The sequence below is a fragment of the Furipterus horrens genome, unplaced genomic scaffold (genome assembly GCF_987537825.1).
Source record: "Furipterus horrens unplaced genomic scaffold, mFurHor1.1.pri manual_scaffold_8, whole genome shotgun sequence".
NCBI classification, from domain to species: Eukaryota; Metazoa; Chordata; class Mammalia; order Chiroptera; family Furipteridae; genus Furipterus; species Furipterus horrens.
In genome coordinates, this window is record NW_028327178.1 from 1,218,770 (window position 1) to 1,236,157 (window position 17,388).

Genomic DNA, 17,388 nt, shown 5'->3' on the forward strand with positions numbered 1-17,388 from the left:
ACAGGGTGCAGCACGCGGAGCAGGCTCTGCCAGGGCCGGGTGAGGTGCTTGGTAAGTGTCCTCTGTCACACATGCCTCCAGTGCCGGTGACATTATGAAGAAATCAGTCCACTGGTGAGTCCGCGGTCCAGGTATAACCCAGAAGATGTACTAGGGTCAACGTTCAACCCAAAGATAGGAGTGGGGACCCCTATTTAAAGTCCCTTAAAGGATAATTACTAAAATGTGAAAAAGTGAATCTCAGTAAAAGGAGCCAGTGAGCAGGGCCCGGGCTTCATCGGGGAAACGAGAGGAGAGTAGGGCCTCTCTGCAGGTCCCGCCGGGGCCTCTGCCCTCCCCGCCACGCAGCCAGGGTGCCCCCGCTGTGCCCAGCCCAGTCCAAAGGTGAGGACTAAACAACTCTCAACCATTTCCCAACGTTCTGAGGAATTCAGTAACCCCCAGACCTTCCCCATCCTGTAGTTATTTCTTTGAGTCATTAGCACATAAGGTCATAGAAAGGACCCTGCAATATTTATTGGTGAGTTTATGTGTTTATAAACATCCGGTCAGGTTTATTTTGGATGACGTTGGGAGGGAGGGGAATGAGAAGGCCGACAGGATCTCTGACCCCACGCCCAGCCGGCCTCCTGGATGAACACGGCCGCTGGGAGTTGGCCCCACGCGCGCCTGCACCTCCGTCCTCGGGAAATCGGATCAGGGAAGACCCGAAACCCGTTCCTGAGAAATGAAAATCGTTGAGAGCGTCCATTCCGTTTACCTCTCCCTCTGGCATTTGCATTTAATCATGAATCAGAGCTTTCCAATAATGGCGTTAGGACGCTAGAATTGCCACCAGCACCTCCTCGCTGCGACCAGATCCCGCCTGAGCATCCAGCTGACCTCGGCTGTGCGCTGTCATGGGAATCTCCATCGCGTAGACGGATAAACTGAACTTTTCATAAAAGCAGCCACGGACACACGTCAACACGTCTCTCGGGTGGCTTTCCACACAGGCCGGAGGGGACCAAAAAACTTGTAGGGCAGCACCTGAACCTTGCATTTACCTACCTTTTCATACTGGTCAGCAGCGGTGCGAGCGCAGCCCTCCCAGGGGAGAACGGCCGGCACCTGCGGACGCAGAGACACCCCCGCACAGCCCCCCCTGCGCGGGTCACCGGCACAGGGGCTCGGGGCCTCGCCTGCGCTCACCTCTCAGCTCCCCGAACGCTCGCTTTCAGAAGCATCCAGATGTCTGTCGTCGGGGCGATGATTTCCTCCAAGTTCATAGGGTCGGAGGCGGAGGGAAAGCACATTCTCGCCTGTGTGGCTTTGCACCACAGAGAAAAGTTGCAAGGAAGGGGATCTGTGTGATTCCGGTCCGTGACACGAGGCGAGCCGCACTCGTCTGGAAAGTCTGCGCACACCCCCGTGAGAAAACCCACGTTCGACTGGAAAGTCTGCGCTCGTCCCGACTGCCCTTAGGAAGCGCAGTGAGCACCTCCGTGGGGGGCAGTTCATGTTGTCAGGGGGCAGCGGGGCAGCGGGAGCCCCTGCGGTCAACCAGGTGCCGCCGTGAAGACGTCTTGTCATTCGGCCTCGTATCTCTAGTGAGCTGACGTAAGGGGGTTACCCTCGACAATGTGGGGGAGCCCTCTAGTCCCCGGGGAGTCTTCCAACAAAACCCGAGGAAAACCGAGGCTTATTGGAGAAGGGATTCGGCCCAGACTACAGCGTGAGGCCCCGTCTGAGCGTCCAGCCTGCCGCCCACCCTGCACGTTCCGCACTTACAGCCCCCAATCGCGAGGTCCAGTTCCCTCCAACAAATGTCTGCATGGAGGGCGGGCAGGTCCGCAGATGGCCAGCGCCACCTCTGACGGGTTCTCCTTCTCTGCGGAGCCCCGAGGAATAACGTGCCCCCAAAGGACGCCAACTCACTCCTGGGGTGTGGCGCTCCATTCCCTGATCTGGCCCCTAAGGCAGGCAGTGTGCTGGGGTCTCAGGGGGGTGTCACCCTTGGCCCGCTACTTTTCCGCCTTCAGGAGGAGGCTGAGAATCCAGGGAGAGGTCTCCGACTCCGTCAATCTGTGTCGTCCAGGAGCCCTAATGGCCAAACCTTCCGACCCTGAGGACAGGGGCTCCAAGCCAAGGAGCTGCGCCCCGCTCGGCCCCCCCTGGCCTGTCTCGTGGGCTCCACACCTGCCCGCTGAGCTCTCCAGCCCAAGGCCTGTGGGTGGCCTTGGGTCCCAGCAGAGCTAATCCCCAGCTGTTCCCAAGGGCCAGACTTTGGGAACCCCAGACCCCGCGCATGGAAGACGCTGCTAGGAGCCGGGAGGGCAGTGGATTCCGACCAGCTGGCAGGGCCCAGGCCCTGGGTCGCGCCGCGGTGCAGAGATGCTGTCTCAGGTGGTCTCAGAAGCTGGGGCTGAAGGTCAGCGGCGCTGCACTCCGGCCCCGCCCTCCCGGGCTGAAGTGCTCGGGATCCCCGCGTGTGTCCGAGGCTCCACGCGGCCAAGCCACGCGAGGTCGTCCTCAGGGTCCTCCCGTCTCCCACTGCGCTGGCGGGGGCGGCGGGTGGGGCTCCGCAGTGTTTACCTGGGAGCAGGAAGCCCGGGGAGGCGGGGATGGGCGGGGAGCGCGCGGGCCTGGAGCAGCGCCGTCCGTCACCGCTGCGCGCCAGTGAGGACGAGCCTGGGCCGTGGCGGCCCGCGTCCCCGACCCGGAAGGCAGCGCCGAAGGCCCCGGGGTCCCCGCGCTCGGGGCCCGGGCGGCGGGGAGGCGGCCTGGACCCGGCACATCCCTCGGCCTGAGAGCAGCGAGCACAGCGCGGTGGGTGACTGTCCCGGGGGCGGCGGCGCTTTGTCTCCGATCGCGGGGCGCGGGGGGCTGGGGCGGGGCGCGGGGCTGGCTTCGCTCTGGACTCGGGTCCCTCCCTGTCCGCGTGGAAGGACCCCGCGGCAGCCGTGCAGGTGGCGGGCAGGTGGGTGCAGGTGGCGGCCCCGCGGCCTCCCTGCGCTCGACGGCGCGGGGTGTAGACGTGGGTCTGGAATCGGCGCGTCTCCCGGGTGGTCTCTGGCAGGGCTCGCAGCCGGGATCACCTGGGGGTGGCGGTGGGGCGGAGTGCAGGGTCGGGGTGAGCAGGGCCCAAGTGGCCGCTCTGGGCGTGCGGAGATGGTGCTGGTGACGAGCCGACGGAAGGCTCGCGTCCCTGGGAGCTTAGAGTGCTTCCTATTCTTGACCTGGAGCGGGGCGGACCACCCCCGTCCCTGCGCCCCGGGGCGAAGCCCAGCTTCCCCTTCTCTGGGCCCGCGGGGCTTGGCCGCGCAGCCCGCGCCCACCTGCGCCCACTAGCCCCCCGGCGCTGGCCAGGGACCCCCTTGGCAGGAGCCTCCCGGGTCCCCACGCCGGAGGGGCGGCTGAAGGCTAGTGGGTCTGCAGTCGTCCCGGGAGCCCAGGTGGCTCCAGGTCTGGCTAGGGGCAGCGCCGAGCGTCCCTTAGGGTCTCCTCCTTCGTCCCCCGTGGGATGGCGGGGTGGGCTTTGTTAAAGGGGAAGGTTTCTCTGGGTGTCTCAGAGGGAGGCTGGCAGGAAGCGGGTGCGCTCTGGTTCCTGCTTCCCTGTTCAGCAGTTGCAAGGACTGCGAATCGACACCATGTGACCCCTCATCTCTGCCGCGGAAGGCCCTGGCACCGCCGCGTGTGTGGGGACCTGCGCGTGGGCGGGCGGCTGTGACCCCACGCAGGCTGCAAAGAGTGTTTCAGAGGAAGGGGAGCAGACTTGAGGCGCCCGCCTACTTGAGACTGGTTTGGGGAGAGGAGGAAGCCTGCCAAGGCCAGGGGGACCATTTACAGACCGGTGGCCTTCAGCTCAAAGCCATCCTAACTGGCTGGGCCCCACACCGGGCACCTCAAGCACCTGGGCCCCAGGTGTGGGGAGCCGGGAGCCAGGGAGAGGCAGCTGTTCCCGGGGGTGGGCCCCCCCGAAAGCTGCCCGCCACCAGTTTGATTTCAAGTGGGGTCAGCAGAAGCCTGAAGGGCCAGACTGCAGTCAGAAATTATTGTGAAACGTGGATCCACAGTGACTCTGAGAGATTCAGCTCCTCTGAGATGATGACTTTATGAGCTCAGGGTTCAACAAAAGCTGTTTTGTTCCAATGCACTTTAAAAATCTTTCTGAAGTATCACCTTTCTGCCCAAAGATTAGAGCGCTTCAGAGAAGTTGCCCATCCTGTGATACGACTTTGCCTCGTTCCACTGTGGCTTTGAAGGTCGGGTCCTTCTGTTTGGTCCATGAGGACAGCGAGCAGGACACCTTTCTTGTAAATGTCCCGTTTCTCCCTGAATTTTAACTATTGGTGGAAGGTTCTTTTGTTTGCTGTTTACTTTCTCTCTAGAGCCTTGACAGCTTTGGCTCAGTGGCAGCACCACTTGGGGGCCCTTTCTCCCTGGGTAGCCAGGTGGCCTTTACTGACCCTTACAGTGGCCACGCTCTGCTCTGCGAGCCACCCGTTAACAGACGTGACGATCCTAGCGTGCGCCCTTTGATGTAACTGCCCTCTTACACCCTCACGCCTGCCGATGAGGAAACGGGGCCCAGAGACCCCGTTCCAGGGGCCGGTCACCAGCCCCTCGCGGCCGCCCAGCACGGCCGTGGTGGGCAGGACACAGCCCGTCAGCCTCACGGAGCTGCCTCCCTCCCCGCTTCTTATCCAACTTCCACTTCAAGTGAGTCTCCACTCCCAGAAACGTGCTTCCTCTCCAGGGCGACTTGGTATCATGGTGCTGTCACGTGGCTTTGTTAGTCATCCCCCGCTTGCCTCCCTCCGCTGTCAATAGGGAGAAAAGAAAGCATTCTGATTACTTAGGATAATTTTTAATGAGTGTTGGCCCATGAGCGCCTCTGAAGGAAGCTGGCGCCAGCTGAATTCGGGGGCTCCAGAGCTGGTTTGAACACCACAGTCAATGTCCCAGGGCACCCCGTGTTCTGGGCAGGCAGAGACGCCGATGGCAGCTGGTCCAGGTCTCGGAGACACAGAGCCAGGAGGAGGCGCAGACCAGTGACTCACTCAAGAACCAGCCGGGGGAGCACAGGTGACCAGGAGCGGTCCGGAGCGCCCGGCTGGCTGAAGCTGCCTCTGGGGGCGGAATCTCCCTCCCTCACGTTGCAAGCAGACAATAGCTCTTGTTCTGCAGCCATTAGGAGTGTCTCAGACCCGGTAATTATTAAACATCCAAACACGTGGATCCGAATGTTACATTAGCCTGGATTCTGCCACCACCGCGGCGTAGGCGTGAGGCTCTATCATAGACCCCGGATCGGTGGGGATGCACAGACGGTGGTGGGGTCCCTGGGATATATAAAACGTTCTAAAACTCAGTGACATCAAACAAGCCACCCAGCAGAAAACGGTGCGAGTGAACGGGATGGTCTGGAAGAGAAGCCCTGTGGGTAACAAAGCCGGGAAAGGAGCTTTGCCCACTTGCTTTCAGGGAACGGAACATTACGACATCAGTGAGATAATTTTTCATGTCTGTCACACGGGTAAACAGTGTTGAATTTGGACTCACGGTATTGTGAGTGGGAGTGTGACAAGAAACAGACACTAGAGAATGTTCTGGAAAAGCTGGGGACGGCTGTGCCCTCTGACCCCAGGGCCTCACCGCCCAATGTGCCCTCCACAGAGGACCTGATCTCTGTGCGTGAGGCAGGTCTGCAGGGCACCCACGGGAGCCGTTTTTAAAACCTGTTTCCTTTGAGATCATTGGACAGTCACATGTAGCTGTAAGAAATAACACGAGGGACCCACGCACCCTTCATAGCTTGCAAAACAGCAACACCATCCCACAACCAGGAAGTGGATGCAATCCGTCAGCCTCCCTGCGGTTTCAGGTTTCATGAGCACGCGTGCTGTATGTGGGAGTGTGGCTCGATGTGACCTAACACGCATGTAGAATCATGTGGCCACCCACTGTCACAGGACCCTCGTGCTGCCCTTCAAGGCCACAGCCTACGCGCCCGTCTCACTCCCTGAGCCCTGGGCATGCGCGGCCCTGCTCCCCCGTCCCCCGATTTCACCGCTTTGTGCACGCTAACCACGGGACACCACACAACGTGGCAGCGCCGCAGGCTGGCTTTTTTCTCTCAGCAGAATCCTCCTGAGAGTGTCAACACCCAGTCCCAGCCGCTGTCACTGCTCAGTCCCGTCCCAGGGGACAGAGGGGCCCCACCCTCACCAGGCCCGAGGGCGTCCCTTACTGCCGCTCTGACAACCCCAGGGTCGGACTGAGAGCCTTCGTTTAGGCCTGATCGCAGTGACTTCCGCCTCCTCTTTCTTTGTCTGTGGTTTGCTACCGAATGATCAGCTCTATTGATATTTTCCCCCTAAAAGCTAGCTTTCTGTTTCATTGATTTTCCTCTGCTGGTTTCCTGTTTTCAGCTTCACCGGTTTCTGTTGCTACCCTCCTCACTTCCTCCTTCTGCTGGCTTTGGGTTAATTTAACGCTTCCTTTTAGTTTCCCGAGTTAGAACTGAGATTATTGGTTTGAGACCTTTGTTCTGGTGTGACTGCTTCGTGCCGGAAGTTCTTCTCAGCACTCCTGTAGCTACAGCCATGTATCTTAGTGCGTAAAGACTTTGATACTAAAAGAGAGAGAGAAACAGACAAATAGCCACGAGTAGGGTTATGGGCACATGAGGGCCATCCAGAAGGTATCCAGCCATGTAATACGGAAAACAGACATTTACTGAAGAAGAGACAAGAAACCTTGTACACAGGACAAGGACGCCTCAGTCCCCTTCAGAGCAGGCACCTGGGACCTCACACAGTTTCCCCATCACCCTCAGCTGCCCTGTGGTATTTTCCTGAATCTCATCAATGGTCGGAAATCTCTTCCCTTTCAAAGGTGATTTTAGTTCTGGGAAAAGCCAGAAGTCGCAGGGCGCCAATCTGGGCTGTTGGGGGGCTGAGTCACCTGGGTGATCTGATGTGTCACCAAGAAGCTCTGCACGAGATGTGATTCATGAGTGAGCATGTTGTCGTGATGAAGCTGCCAGTCACCAGCTGCCTGTAGCTGTGACTTCTGAGTCATCTGAATAGTGTCCGTGGAGGAACGTTCAAGCTTCACGCAGAATCTGAGGCAGATTTGTTACTCTCCTCGCTCAGTCATTTTGGATGTGACGGCCACACAGCACGCAAGCTCACCGAATGGTGTCTGCCGCCCCCACGGACCAGCACAGTGAAGTCGTTGTTCACGCAGGCGCGTTCAGTCCGTGCTCCTCGGCTGCCGGGTTACATCCATGTCGTGCAAACCATTCTCATTACATTAACGATGGCTGGACTTTTTCCGGACGGACCTTTTGTATATTATGACATAGTCACAGGAGTTAGAGTAAATTACCTAAAACTTCAGGTATCAGCAGAGGTCAAGTTCAAAGTAACAATGCTGAATGGGAAGGAGCAAGTTGCAAATGAATAAACACGCCCCAGCTAACCCGCAATTCCCGCAGAGCTCTGCGGCCTGCTCACTGCTCACCGGTCCTCCGTGACCTCTGAAGGGCGGCGTCCCCATCTCTACGCTGGTCCCCCTGGCAGGCCCTGTGGAGGGTCTGCCTCCGCCCTTGACCGTGGGCTCCTGGCGTGGCCGTGCGTGGGGAGGCCCTGAGGGTGCTGCCCGGGGCCCGGGCCTCCACGCCCACTGCTCTGCTTGTCCCCGTAGAGGTTCCAGTGCAGAGCCAAGGGGAGGCAGCCCACTTCCTCCCCAGGAGTGGCTGGGGAGCCCCCACTTCCTCTCTGTGGTGTCCTGTGTTCCTCTGAACACAGCTTCTGCTTGCAGGGCACGCTCTGGCCTAGTCCGCCTCTGCCCCCAAGCTCCTGTGGAGGCCACAGGGACCTCCCTGCAGCACCGGTGCTGGCCTTGGGGCCACGCAGCCCTCCAGCCTCCCCGCCCACGCCGGGCTCTGCAGGCAGTGCGCTGCCATCGAGGCCGGGCCTGTGTGTGTGCGTGTGGGCACACGTGTGGGAGCAGGGACTGACTTCACTGTGTCTTCTCCCGGTCACTTAGGTGTGTGCTGGGCACCTGCTCTGCACCAGCCACTGTTGTAGGTGCTGGGACGAGCCGTGGACGAGCCAGAGGCCCTGCTCTGCTGTCTGGGCTGCTACACCTGCTCCCCCTGAGGGCGGGCCGCAGCTTGGGGTCTCAGTCTGGATCTTTCCTGTGACGCGTTGTCTCCAGAAACAATTCCAGGCCGGCCTGAGGGTTCCCTCCTCAAAGCCACAGGCTGGACAACGTGGGTATAGCTGTTCCCTGGCATCCCAAGGACATGAAAGAGGACAGTGCATGCACATGCGTATGCTTGTTCATGTGTGTGCATGTGTGTCCCATGTTTTCTCTGTGTACATGCGTGCACTATATGGGTCAGCATGCTTTGTGCTTGCTCATGTGTGTGCGCGTGTGCTGTGTCCTTGGCCATGTGTGTGCATGTGCGCATACGCATGTGTCTGTGCTGCCTGTTCGCTTGTGTGTGTACATGTGCATTGGTGTGTGCGTGTGCTTGCGCACGTGTGGGAGCCCCGCCCCCTCTGCTCTCTGGCTCCAAGCACTCAGTGGACACCCGAGAGTTTCCGTCCTGTCGCGTGCTGGACAGGGGGACCTCCAGCTTCCAGAGCCCGACTCTCAGCCGTCAGACACCGAACAGGTGGCTCTGCCTAAACCCGACTGGAAACATTTGACTTTTAAAGATTCTGGGCTTGCGGAGCAGGCGTGGCGGATGCGCACCCATCCCCTTGGGAGTCAGAGCGCGGTTACCATCACCACTGCCGGACCCTGAGCCCCAGCCCAGCCCCCTTCCTCCTCCAGAAGGACAGTCAGTGGGGCTCAGAGACACCAGGTGACGCGTCCAAGGCCACCGGCTGCGTGTGGCAGCGGGGACTAGGGTTCAGACTTCCCGCCCCAAACATGCTGTCCCCGTTTCTCAGGGCTCTGGTCTGTCCTGTCCCGTCTCTGGCATCCCCGCCCCTCACTTGACTTCTGTGATTGGGGTCAGAGAAGAAGTGGGAGCGGGCGGTGGGGTCAGTGACTGAGACCCTTCCTCGTCAGTTCTGTGTGGTCAGACAGTCAGACAAGCACATTACAGGGAACGCACTCTGCGGAGAGCTTGCGTTTTTCACACCGTAGTCCTTTTCTCCTACAGAAGGCGTTCCTGGGTAACTGGATTCTGACGGAGCAATAAAATTACAAGGCCCCGGCCTAGGGGGAGCGCGACATCGCCTCCTGACGGGATGTGGCTCTGTAGGGGCCTTACAGAGGCCCCTGGACGCGTCCGAGCTCAGAACACCAGCTCCGTGGCCGTGTGACCATTGGTATAAATGCCATTTTTTCAGTGACAGTTGTAAAGGGGACTTATGTACCTGTTACATTCCTGTAACGCTTCGTTACTTACTGTCGCCTGCGATAGTTTTCACAGTACAGGGAAGAGGCATGAATGACGTCACCGGCCCAGTGGCCTTCGCGTGCTCAGAGTCTTTGGAGTGGACAGTAAACTCAGAATGAAGGATGAGGCGGCCTTTGAACCTTCTGATGAGTTCTTTTCCCTAATAAACGCGAGACATCACGCACCCAGAAGCCCCTTTCGGGAGCAACCGCGTGCCTTGCCCCCGTCATCTGGGCCGCTCGTGGCCGAGCTTAGACTTGCACTCTAGGGGTCATGTGTTGTCTTGTAGCTACAAGTGCAGCTAAGATCAGACCAGACCAAGCCCCACGCTGCCCCCCAGAAACTGCCGTGGGAACTCGGGCCCCCACTCTTTCTGACCTCGGAGTTGCAGCCCCTGTGAACTGAGGGGGGGCGGGGAAGGGGACAGACCTGTGAAACCTCCCTGCACACGTGGCAGGCCCCTGTCGCTGGTCTCCTGCCTGTGGGCCGAGCGTCCCTTCCGCGCCCTTGTTGTGCTGTGGAGCTGCCCCTTGCTAGCACCGTTTATCTTTCCATTTTCCGGAGAAGTAGGGACCCACCCAGGAGAACGGTCCGGGCCTGTGGGAAGACGTGGCGCCCGGCCGGTGCCCCTGAGCCATCACCTGCGGGACCGCGGCGGGGTTGCTGAGTAGCATCTGGAGGTTTTAGATCAACCCGTCTGGGACTCAGTGCCTCTGCATTCCATAACTCAGGGTGTATTTTAGTCAGATTCCGGCCCCGGGCCACGTGCCAGCGTATTGCCTGAGCTGACCTCTGTGTGCCCTGCACAACCGGGAGGAGCCGTCATGCCTGACGCAGAGGAATTTACAAGATGTTCTGGACGTGATTAAGGTGCCCGGAGCGAAACCAACATTGCTCTGCCCTCAGTCACCGGCTCTGGCTGTGACTGATGCCCAAAGAGTCCACGCGTGCTCTGTCTCGGGTGCCTGGGTCCCGTGGCACACACTGACCTGGGGTGGCAGCACACGCGTGGCTGTGTCCCCTCTAACTGCCGGGTGGGTGGCCTGGGCCGTGCGGCATGCGGACCTGAGCGAGGCCAGGCATGACCGCCTGTGTGGCCCAGGAGGGAGTTTCCACCTGAGCCGGGCACAGGGCCGGTCACAGGAGGTCACGCCCTGCGGGGGTTCACCCCGCCGTGACTCACGGCACGTGTCCTCGGAGCTGTGAAACATTAACCAGCTGCTGCACAGCTCCGCCAGGAGGTAACGTTCGCCCTCCAGGCCTCAGAGACGGAGGCAGGCGGCCGGAGTCCTCAGAACGCAAGAGGGGGCGCGCCCGGGCCCTCGCTGCTCACGCCCGGGGGCTTTCTCCCAGAACCCTGGCCAGTCCCGTCCCAGCGCCGGCCTCTGTGTGGGGCCGTGGGCAGGGCACGCCGGCTGTGGGGCCCAGGCACGGGCAGGGAGGACTGAGTGAGGCCACCAGCACTGCCAGCCTCCAGCCTCCCGCCCGCCAGGGTGTGCCCTGCATGTGCCCAGCCAGTCCCCGCCCTGCACCACGGGCTTGTCGCGACGGGACCGCCGGCCTGGCCTGCCCGGAGCACGCCCGCTTCCTGTGGCTGTTTCTGCACGGAGGGTGCCTTCTCTCGCCAGCAGGGCCGAGGAAGCTAAACCCCTGACGTACCTGGAGGCTGAGGACGCGCTAAGAAGGAAGTCTGACATTCACCCGAGCCAGGCGGAGGGGGCCGCGGTGTGACTGCTCCTCTCCCCTCCGAGCACTTCTTTTGTAGCTGACACGGTGGGAACCCCGGAGCGTCGTCTGTTGCCCCGCGTGGATCATGGCTTCATCCTCGGTCAGCTGATGCTGCGAGCGGCAGGTTCAAGGGCCCGCAGCCAGATTTCCAGCAAAGGCCATGTCCATGCCGTTCTGTGACTTTCTGTTAAAATGGTTTGGGTCACGTTAAGGCCATATTCCTTTGTGGCTGTAAATGTACTTCCATCTTACAAGCCTGTTGAAAATGAGGGGTGGTAATTACTGGGATGTTCCCTGATACCCCGAAGCAAGAACTCCCTCCCGTCCCCCAGAAATGCAGCTCCTGGTTCCTTCTCGGACACTTCTGATGGGATTGCACGCAGGCTGAGCTTGGAACTTTCTCTGCTCGTAAGCGGCATCGAGTATCAGCCCAGGGCAGCGTCCTGAAGGCTGTCGGGAAAGCAGGTTGTAGCTCAGTGAGCAGGAGCAGCATCTCTCAGGGACATGACCTTAGGAAGGGAGCTTTGAACTTGGCCTTCTGGGAACAGGAGAGGCTGCCCAGTCCCAGGCCCAGGCCCCCGCAGGGCCAGTGCCCGGTGACGGTCCTCTGCCTGGATCACGGGGGCGTCTTCTGGCTGAGACCTCCCCTGGCTGACGGGGGAAGCCGCTGGGTCTCCTCAATGAGAACGTGAGCCCCACTTGTGAGAACTCCTGCCTTCCGACTTGCCTGCCTGGCAGAGGCCCTGCCCCCTCACGCCCTCTCCTTGGGGGTTGTGCTTCTACTGGCAAACGTGGGGGAGGTGCAGGTGCTGGGTCTATGGCACAGGCTCTCGGGGAGTCCTCAGGCAGAACTGACCCGCCATCCGAAACGGGCGGCAGCACCATCTGCACCTCTGGGAGCCCCCTCGCCTGACACCTGGCCAGGAGTGCTCAGCCTCTTCCACGTCACCCTCACACGCCACTTGGGGTCTCTCCCACCCCGGGGTCTTTGCCCGGCCGGGCCTTCTGCTGGGAGCACTCCCCCTTGCGGGGTGCCTGCCCTGTCTCTACCTGCGGCTGCGGCTCCGCCGTGGGTCTTTGTTTATCTGCCGTTTCCCTGAGTGGCAGTGTTCCAAGGCAGCACACAGGGCTCCGGACACACGTGTGCCCTCCCCCGGTCCGGAGTGCGGAGTCCGGAGTCAGGGCGTGGGCAGGGCTGGGCTCCCGCTGACGGCAAACAGCCAGGGATCGGGGCAGGCGTGGAGCGGACGCCTGGCAGGCACGTCCCCCCGGCCATCGTCCTGCGGCCTTGGGAAGGGAAGGAAGAGGCCGGCAGCTCCCCTTCCAAAACGTGTGCACCCACGCACACCGGGAGCTCCTGCGGGACAGGTCCTGGGGCCTCACGTGTTTCCTCGCGGCGGCAGGTTGGAGGGACGTCCTATTTCTCGTCCTTGTGCTAATAACTCAGAAGCGTGATCTCTCCCAGACCTGCCATGTAAGACGTGTTCATGATGCGAATGCCATCAGCGAAGCCCCGTTTTTAACTAAAAGCTTCCCCTAGAGGCATTTGCTGTTCTCAAGCTCGACACAGGCTACTCAGCTGTGAAAGGTGGGCAGGCCCCCACGCTCAGTCCTGTGACTCGCTCACCAAGAGAAGGCACGTCACGGTGGGGTCAGGCCTGTGTCTCCATGGAAACACGCATGTTCGGAGGGCTTTCTTGAACATGCACTAAAAAAAAAAACACCTCGTCGTCGGCAGCCGTCCGTCTCGAGAGACGATGGCGTAGCTTCTTGAGAGTCTATCTGCACCGCCGAGAATGGCTGTGCAGTCCGATTCGGGAGTGACAATCCCTGCCGCACTTGGTACAGGTGAAGGCAGATGGCTGTTGTTGCTGCTGTTGACGCTGCTTCCGCCTCGATCTTTTCTGGACCGCCTCCTCGTTGCGCGCAGCCTCCGCGCGTGACGTACCTTGCCTGACCGCGAGCCTCCAGGCTAGGCAGTCGTCTGCTTGAACTTCCCATGTGTTGAGATTGATGGAGCATTGTGTCATGTCCTTTTTGCAGATGTCTTTGAACCGCAGTTTTGGGCGCCCTGTCATCCTCTGGCCTTCTGCTAGCTCGCCGTAGAGGAGGTCTTTGGGGATACGGCCTGCAACCATTCTTTTGACATGGCCGAGCCACCTGAGGCGTCTCTCGCTAAGAACTGCATGCAAACTGCTCATATTGGCTCGCTTCAGCACCTCGGTGTTGGGGACCTTATCCTGCCAGGCGACATGCAGGACGCGTCGCAGGCACCTCATGTGGAAGCTGTTGAGTTTCCTTTCGTGCCTTGCGTAGGTGGTCCACGTCTCGCTGCCATAGAGGAGAGTGCTGAGTACGCAGGCTTGGTAGATGCGCAGTCTGGTTTTCTCAGTGAGGCTGGAATTGTTCCACGCTCGCCGGTTCAGTCTGGCCATAACTGTGGCTGCCCTGGCGATTCTCCGGTTGACCTCCAAGTCGACTGACAGAGAGCTCGAGATGGTGGACCCGAGGTAAGTGAAGTCGTTGACAACCTCCAGGGTGTATCCGTCGATGGTGATGCATGGGGGAGTCCCCGTGCCTTGAGCCATAACATTCGTCTTCGTCAGGCTGATGGCTAGTCCGAACTCCTTGCGTGCGTGGGAAAGGCAAGTGACTAGCTGCTGGAGTCCCTATTCGGAGTGTGATGTCAAAGCTGCGTCGTCGGCGAAGAGCATCTCACGGATGAGCACCTCTTTGACTTTGGTCTTGGCTCGTAGACGGGCCAGGTTGTAGAGCTTGCCATCGGATCTGGTGTGAATGAAGACACCCTCGCTGCAGTCCTTAAAGGCGTATTGGAGGAGCATGGAGAAGAAGATTCCGAACAGCGTAGGCGCGAGGACGCAGCCCTGCTTTACTCCGCTGCTGACTGGGAAGGCCTCAGAGGTTGCGCCGTTGTAGGACACCGTGCTGTGCATGTTGTCGTGAAAGGACATGACCACAGCAAGCAGATGTGGTGGACAGCCAATCTTCCGTAGCAAGCTGAAGAGTCCGCTTCGACTGACCAGATCAAACGCCTTCGTGAGGTCAATAAAGGCGAGGTAGAGTGGTTTATGCTGCTCGTGACACTTCTCCTGCAGCTGGCGTAGGGAGAAGATCATGTCCACTGTTGATCGGCCAGCTCTGAAGCCACACTGGGACTCTGGGTAGACGCGGGAAGCAAGGGTCTGCAGGCGGGCAAGAGCGACCCGGGCGAATACTTTGCCGACGACGCTGAGGAGAGAGATGCCCCGGTAGTTGTTGCAGTCGCTGCAGTCTCCTTTGTTCTTGTACAAGGTGATAATGTTGGCGTCTCTCATATCCTGGGGGATGTAACCCTCCTTCCAGCAGCGACAGAGTAGATGGTGGAGCGGCTGTAGCAGGACTGGTTTCCCGCTCTTTAGGATTTCTGGAGGGATTCCGTCGCTTCCTGGTGCTTTCCCGCAAGCGAGGCGGTCGATGGCTTTGCCGAGCTCTGCCGCAGTAGGTGGGGTGTCTAGCTCCTCCATGACTGGTAGGTCTGGGATGGCGTTAAGAGCAGTGTCTGTTACGGTGTTCTTCGTTGCGTAAACACGCGTGTTCGGAGGGCTTTCTTGAACATGCACTAAAAAAAAAAACACCTACTCTCCAATCAACAGCAGCCCATGGAACTGAAGCCAAAAGAACTGAGTCTGTAGAAGTCAGACAACGGTGGTTCGGTCCCTCCACCGTGGGCGTAAGTGCAGCCAGACAAGCTGATCGGAAGTGAGCGCAGACGCGGGGACTGCGGGGAACAGAGCCGCCCCGCCCCCCGTGTTCCAGCTCATCCCCGCACATTGCGAGAGGTTTGGGGAGGCAGGAAAGCAGACTGGGCCACCCATCTATGAAGCCAGCTCCCTAAGAAGTCTTGAGTGAAACCTCTATCTCTCGGAAAATTTATTGAGACAAAGGACTTCATAGTAGTCCCATCACCTGTAAGAACGCACGCGAAGGTACTGCAGGAAGAGCCAGGTTAGCATGTTCATGTGCAAAGGTATCTCTGAAGCCCAGGGGATGCTGACTCTTCTCTCTGCCTGCCCCCCCTCCCCCAGTATAGTCTCTTTTACAATTTTTTTTTTCAATTACAGTTGACATACCCTATCATGTCAGCTTCAGGGGTGCGGCACCTGCCGTTAGATGTGTGTGTATCTCACAAAGTGATGCCCGTAAGTCTCCCACCCCCGCGACGCCACACACGGTGGTTACAATACCAGGGACTGTCCCTGCGCCGCACTTGACCCTGCAGGAGCTACGTCACTCCCCGTGTTTGGTTCGCCTGCGATGCTGCAGGGGCTTCCGGCGGGCTCCTTGTGTGTGGTCCCTGCTGGGCTCCGGGAGGGCCGCTGGCCTTTTACCCGCTCCTTCCCTGAACGCAGTGCCTTGAGCGTGGGTGGCCATCTAGGCGAGAGCCCACAGGAAGGTCTCTGTACTTGGGCGTGAGGGTGGCTCAGCGGACGGCTAGGAGGGGTCACCTCCGCTGCGGACCACCCGCGCCGGCGACGGGCCCTGGGAGGAGAGAGGAGGAGGCCGCCGGCGCCTGGGCTCACCGTCACCGGCCCTCAGGTGCTCCTCCGCGGGTGGACGCCCTGCGCGCCAGCCCAGTGAGGGAGCTCTCGCAGCTTCCGCCGCGTGGGAGCCTGCAGCCCAGGCAGGGGAGTTCCTTGCGCTACGTCTCGGGCAGGCGCTTGGCTCGGCACCCTGTTGGCACTGAGGAGTAAGGGCTCTCTGTAGGAAGTGCTGGTTCCAACTCCTGACCGCAGGTTCCAGGCCGGCCCAGCCCGGCAGCCCACGCCCCCAGGCACCCACACACTCACGGGGTGTCATCCGTGCCCACGTCACGGGGTCCCTGCCAAGAAAACGGCAGGAATCTCAGCACAGGGAGCATGCGGTTAGAAACAAAGCCCAGCGGTGAGATGGGACGGCTCCCTCGTGGGTCCCGGTGACAGCCCTCCCGCTGGGGCAGAGGGCAGCTGCCAGCAGGAAAGCCCCCTCATCCAATGCCCGCCCGGAAATCGCAGCTAGAACTGAATTTCAGCCCCCGGAGGGTGTCTTGATGAAGCCCCAAGTCCTCCCTGCCTCCCACTCTGTTTTCCATGATTGCACCAGAAGCTCCTTAAGTTGCCCCAAGATGCCTCTGGGTCAGCGGGGCTCCCACGCGGCCTTCCACGTGCTTCCCGGATGCTGCTCTTGGCCCCGATCTCCCGGCCCTCAGGCTTGCAGATGGTTCTCTTCGCAGGTGACAGAGCCCAGCTGCTGCTGTGGGTCTGTCCTGGTCTTGGCAGGAAGGCGGCCTTCTGGAACCCGACCTCACACCCTCGGTGACGGAGTGGGGCGGTCACGCTGAGAGCAGGCGGCTGCCCACCCGGGCACACACCGCCTTCCCTCCGTGGGGTGGCCCAGACTTGCCCAGCACCCAGTGCTGCTGCTCAGACACCCTCTTCCCACGGCCAAGGCCAGAGCCTGCCTGAGTGATGTCTCAGAAACACCAGTCGCATCTCACTGGTCACAGTCAAAAGTCTGGCCTGGACCTCCGTGGCTTCAGTCTGTTCTGTGCCCACATCCCCAGCCGTGAGTTTTCTAAAGATTGATTCCGGCCCCCGAGGGTCACCTAACGCTCTGCTCTGCAGCGTGAGCTGTTTGGATCGAGCGCATGGGAAGGTCATCCGTCTGTCCAGGGAGCCGTGGAAGCGTCCGTGGTCAGATTTCAGCTGTGCTTCAAAGTTCCTTTGTCCCCAAACATTCTCCCTTAATCCACAAGCAGCCCCAAGTATGTGCAGGTCCCACATGACTCTGATGCTGGCTGAGTCCTTAGAGTTTTGTTTTCTGGGGAAGGGAGCATTACGTGGAGGTGGGGGGCTGCCTAATCCTAGTGGGGACTGAAAGAACGAGAGCGGGGACCTGACCAGGAGGCAGGGGGCCGGGCTGGAGGGCGGGGGTCAGTGGTGCCGCGCAGCTGAGAACAGAGCGGTGACGTGAGTCCTTTGTACCCCCAAGAGGAACAGCCCAGAAGGCCAAGGTGTCGACTTGAATGAAAGGAGGTTGTTTCTCCTGGGCCTAGCGTAGCGCAGACGGATTCCTCTTTCTTGCCCGGGAGGCAGGCCCGCCAGCGTCCGGGGCAGCGCCATCCTCTGCGTCCTGCTGCCTGCAGGTCCCCCGTGTTTCCTGCACCCAGTGCGCGGAGCTAAGGGGGTGCCGGGTCTCAGGGCGGTGGCGGCTGCCCA

At 60.2% G+C, this 17,388-nt stretch overlaps 1 protein-coding gene across 3 annotated transcripts in view; it reads left to right on the plus strand.

Moving 5' to 3' along the window:
• Positions 1–2,636: 2,636 nt before the first annotated feature.
• Positions 2,637–17,388, plus strand: part of MBP (myelin basic protein) — a 62,130-nt gene continuing 47,378 nt past the window's right edge. The window contains exon 1 of one of the 3 annotated variants that reach the window (XM_090285377.1): positions 2,637–2,808. The gene's annotated coding sequence lies outside the window, so the exon portion shown is untranslated. The remainder of the gene's footprint in view (positions 2,809–17,388) is intronic. The other 2 variants (XM_090285376.1, XM_090285378.1) reach the window with 2 other exon arrangements.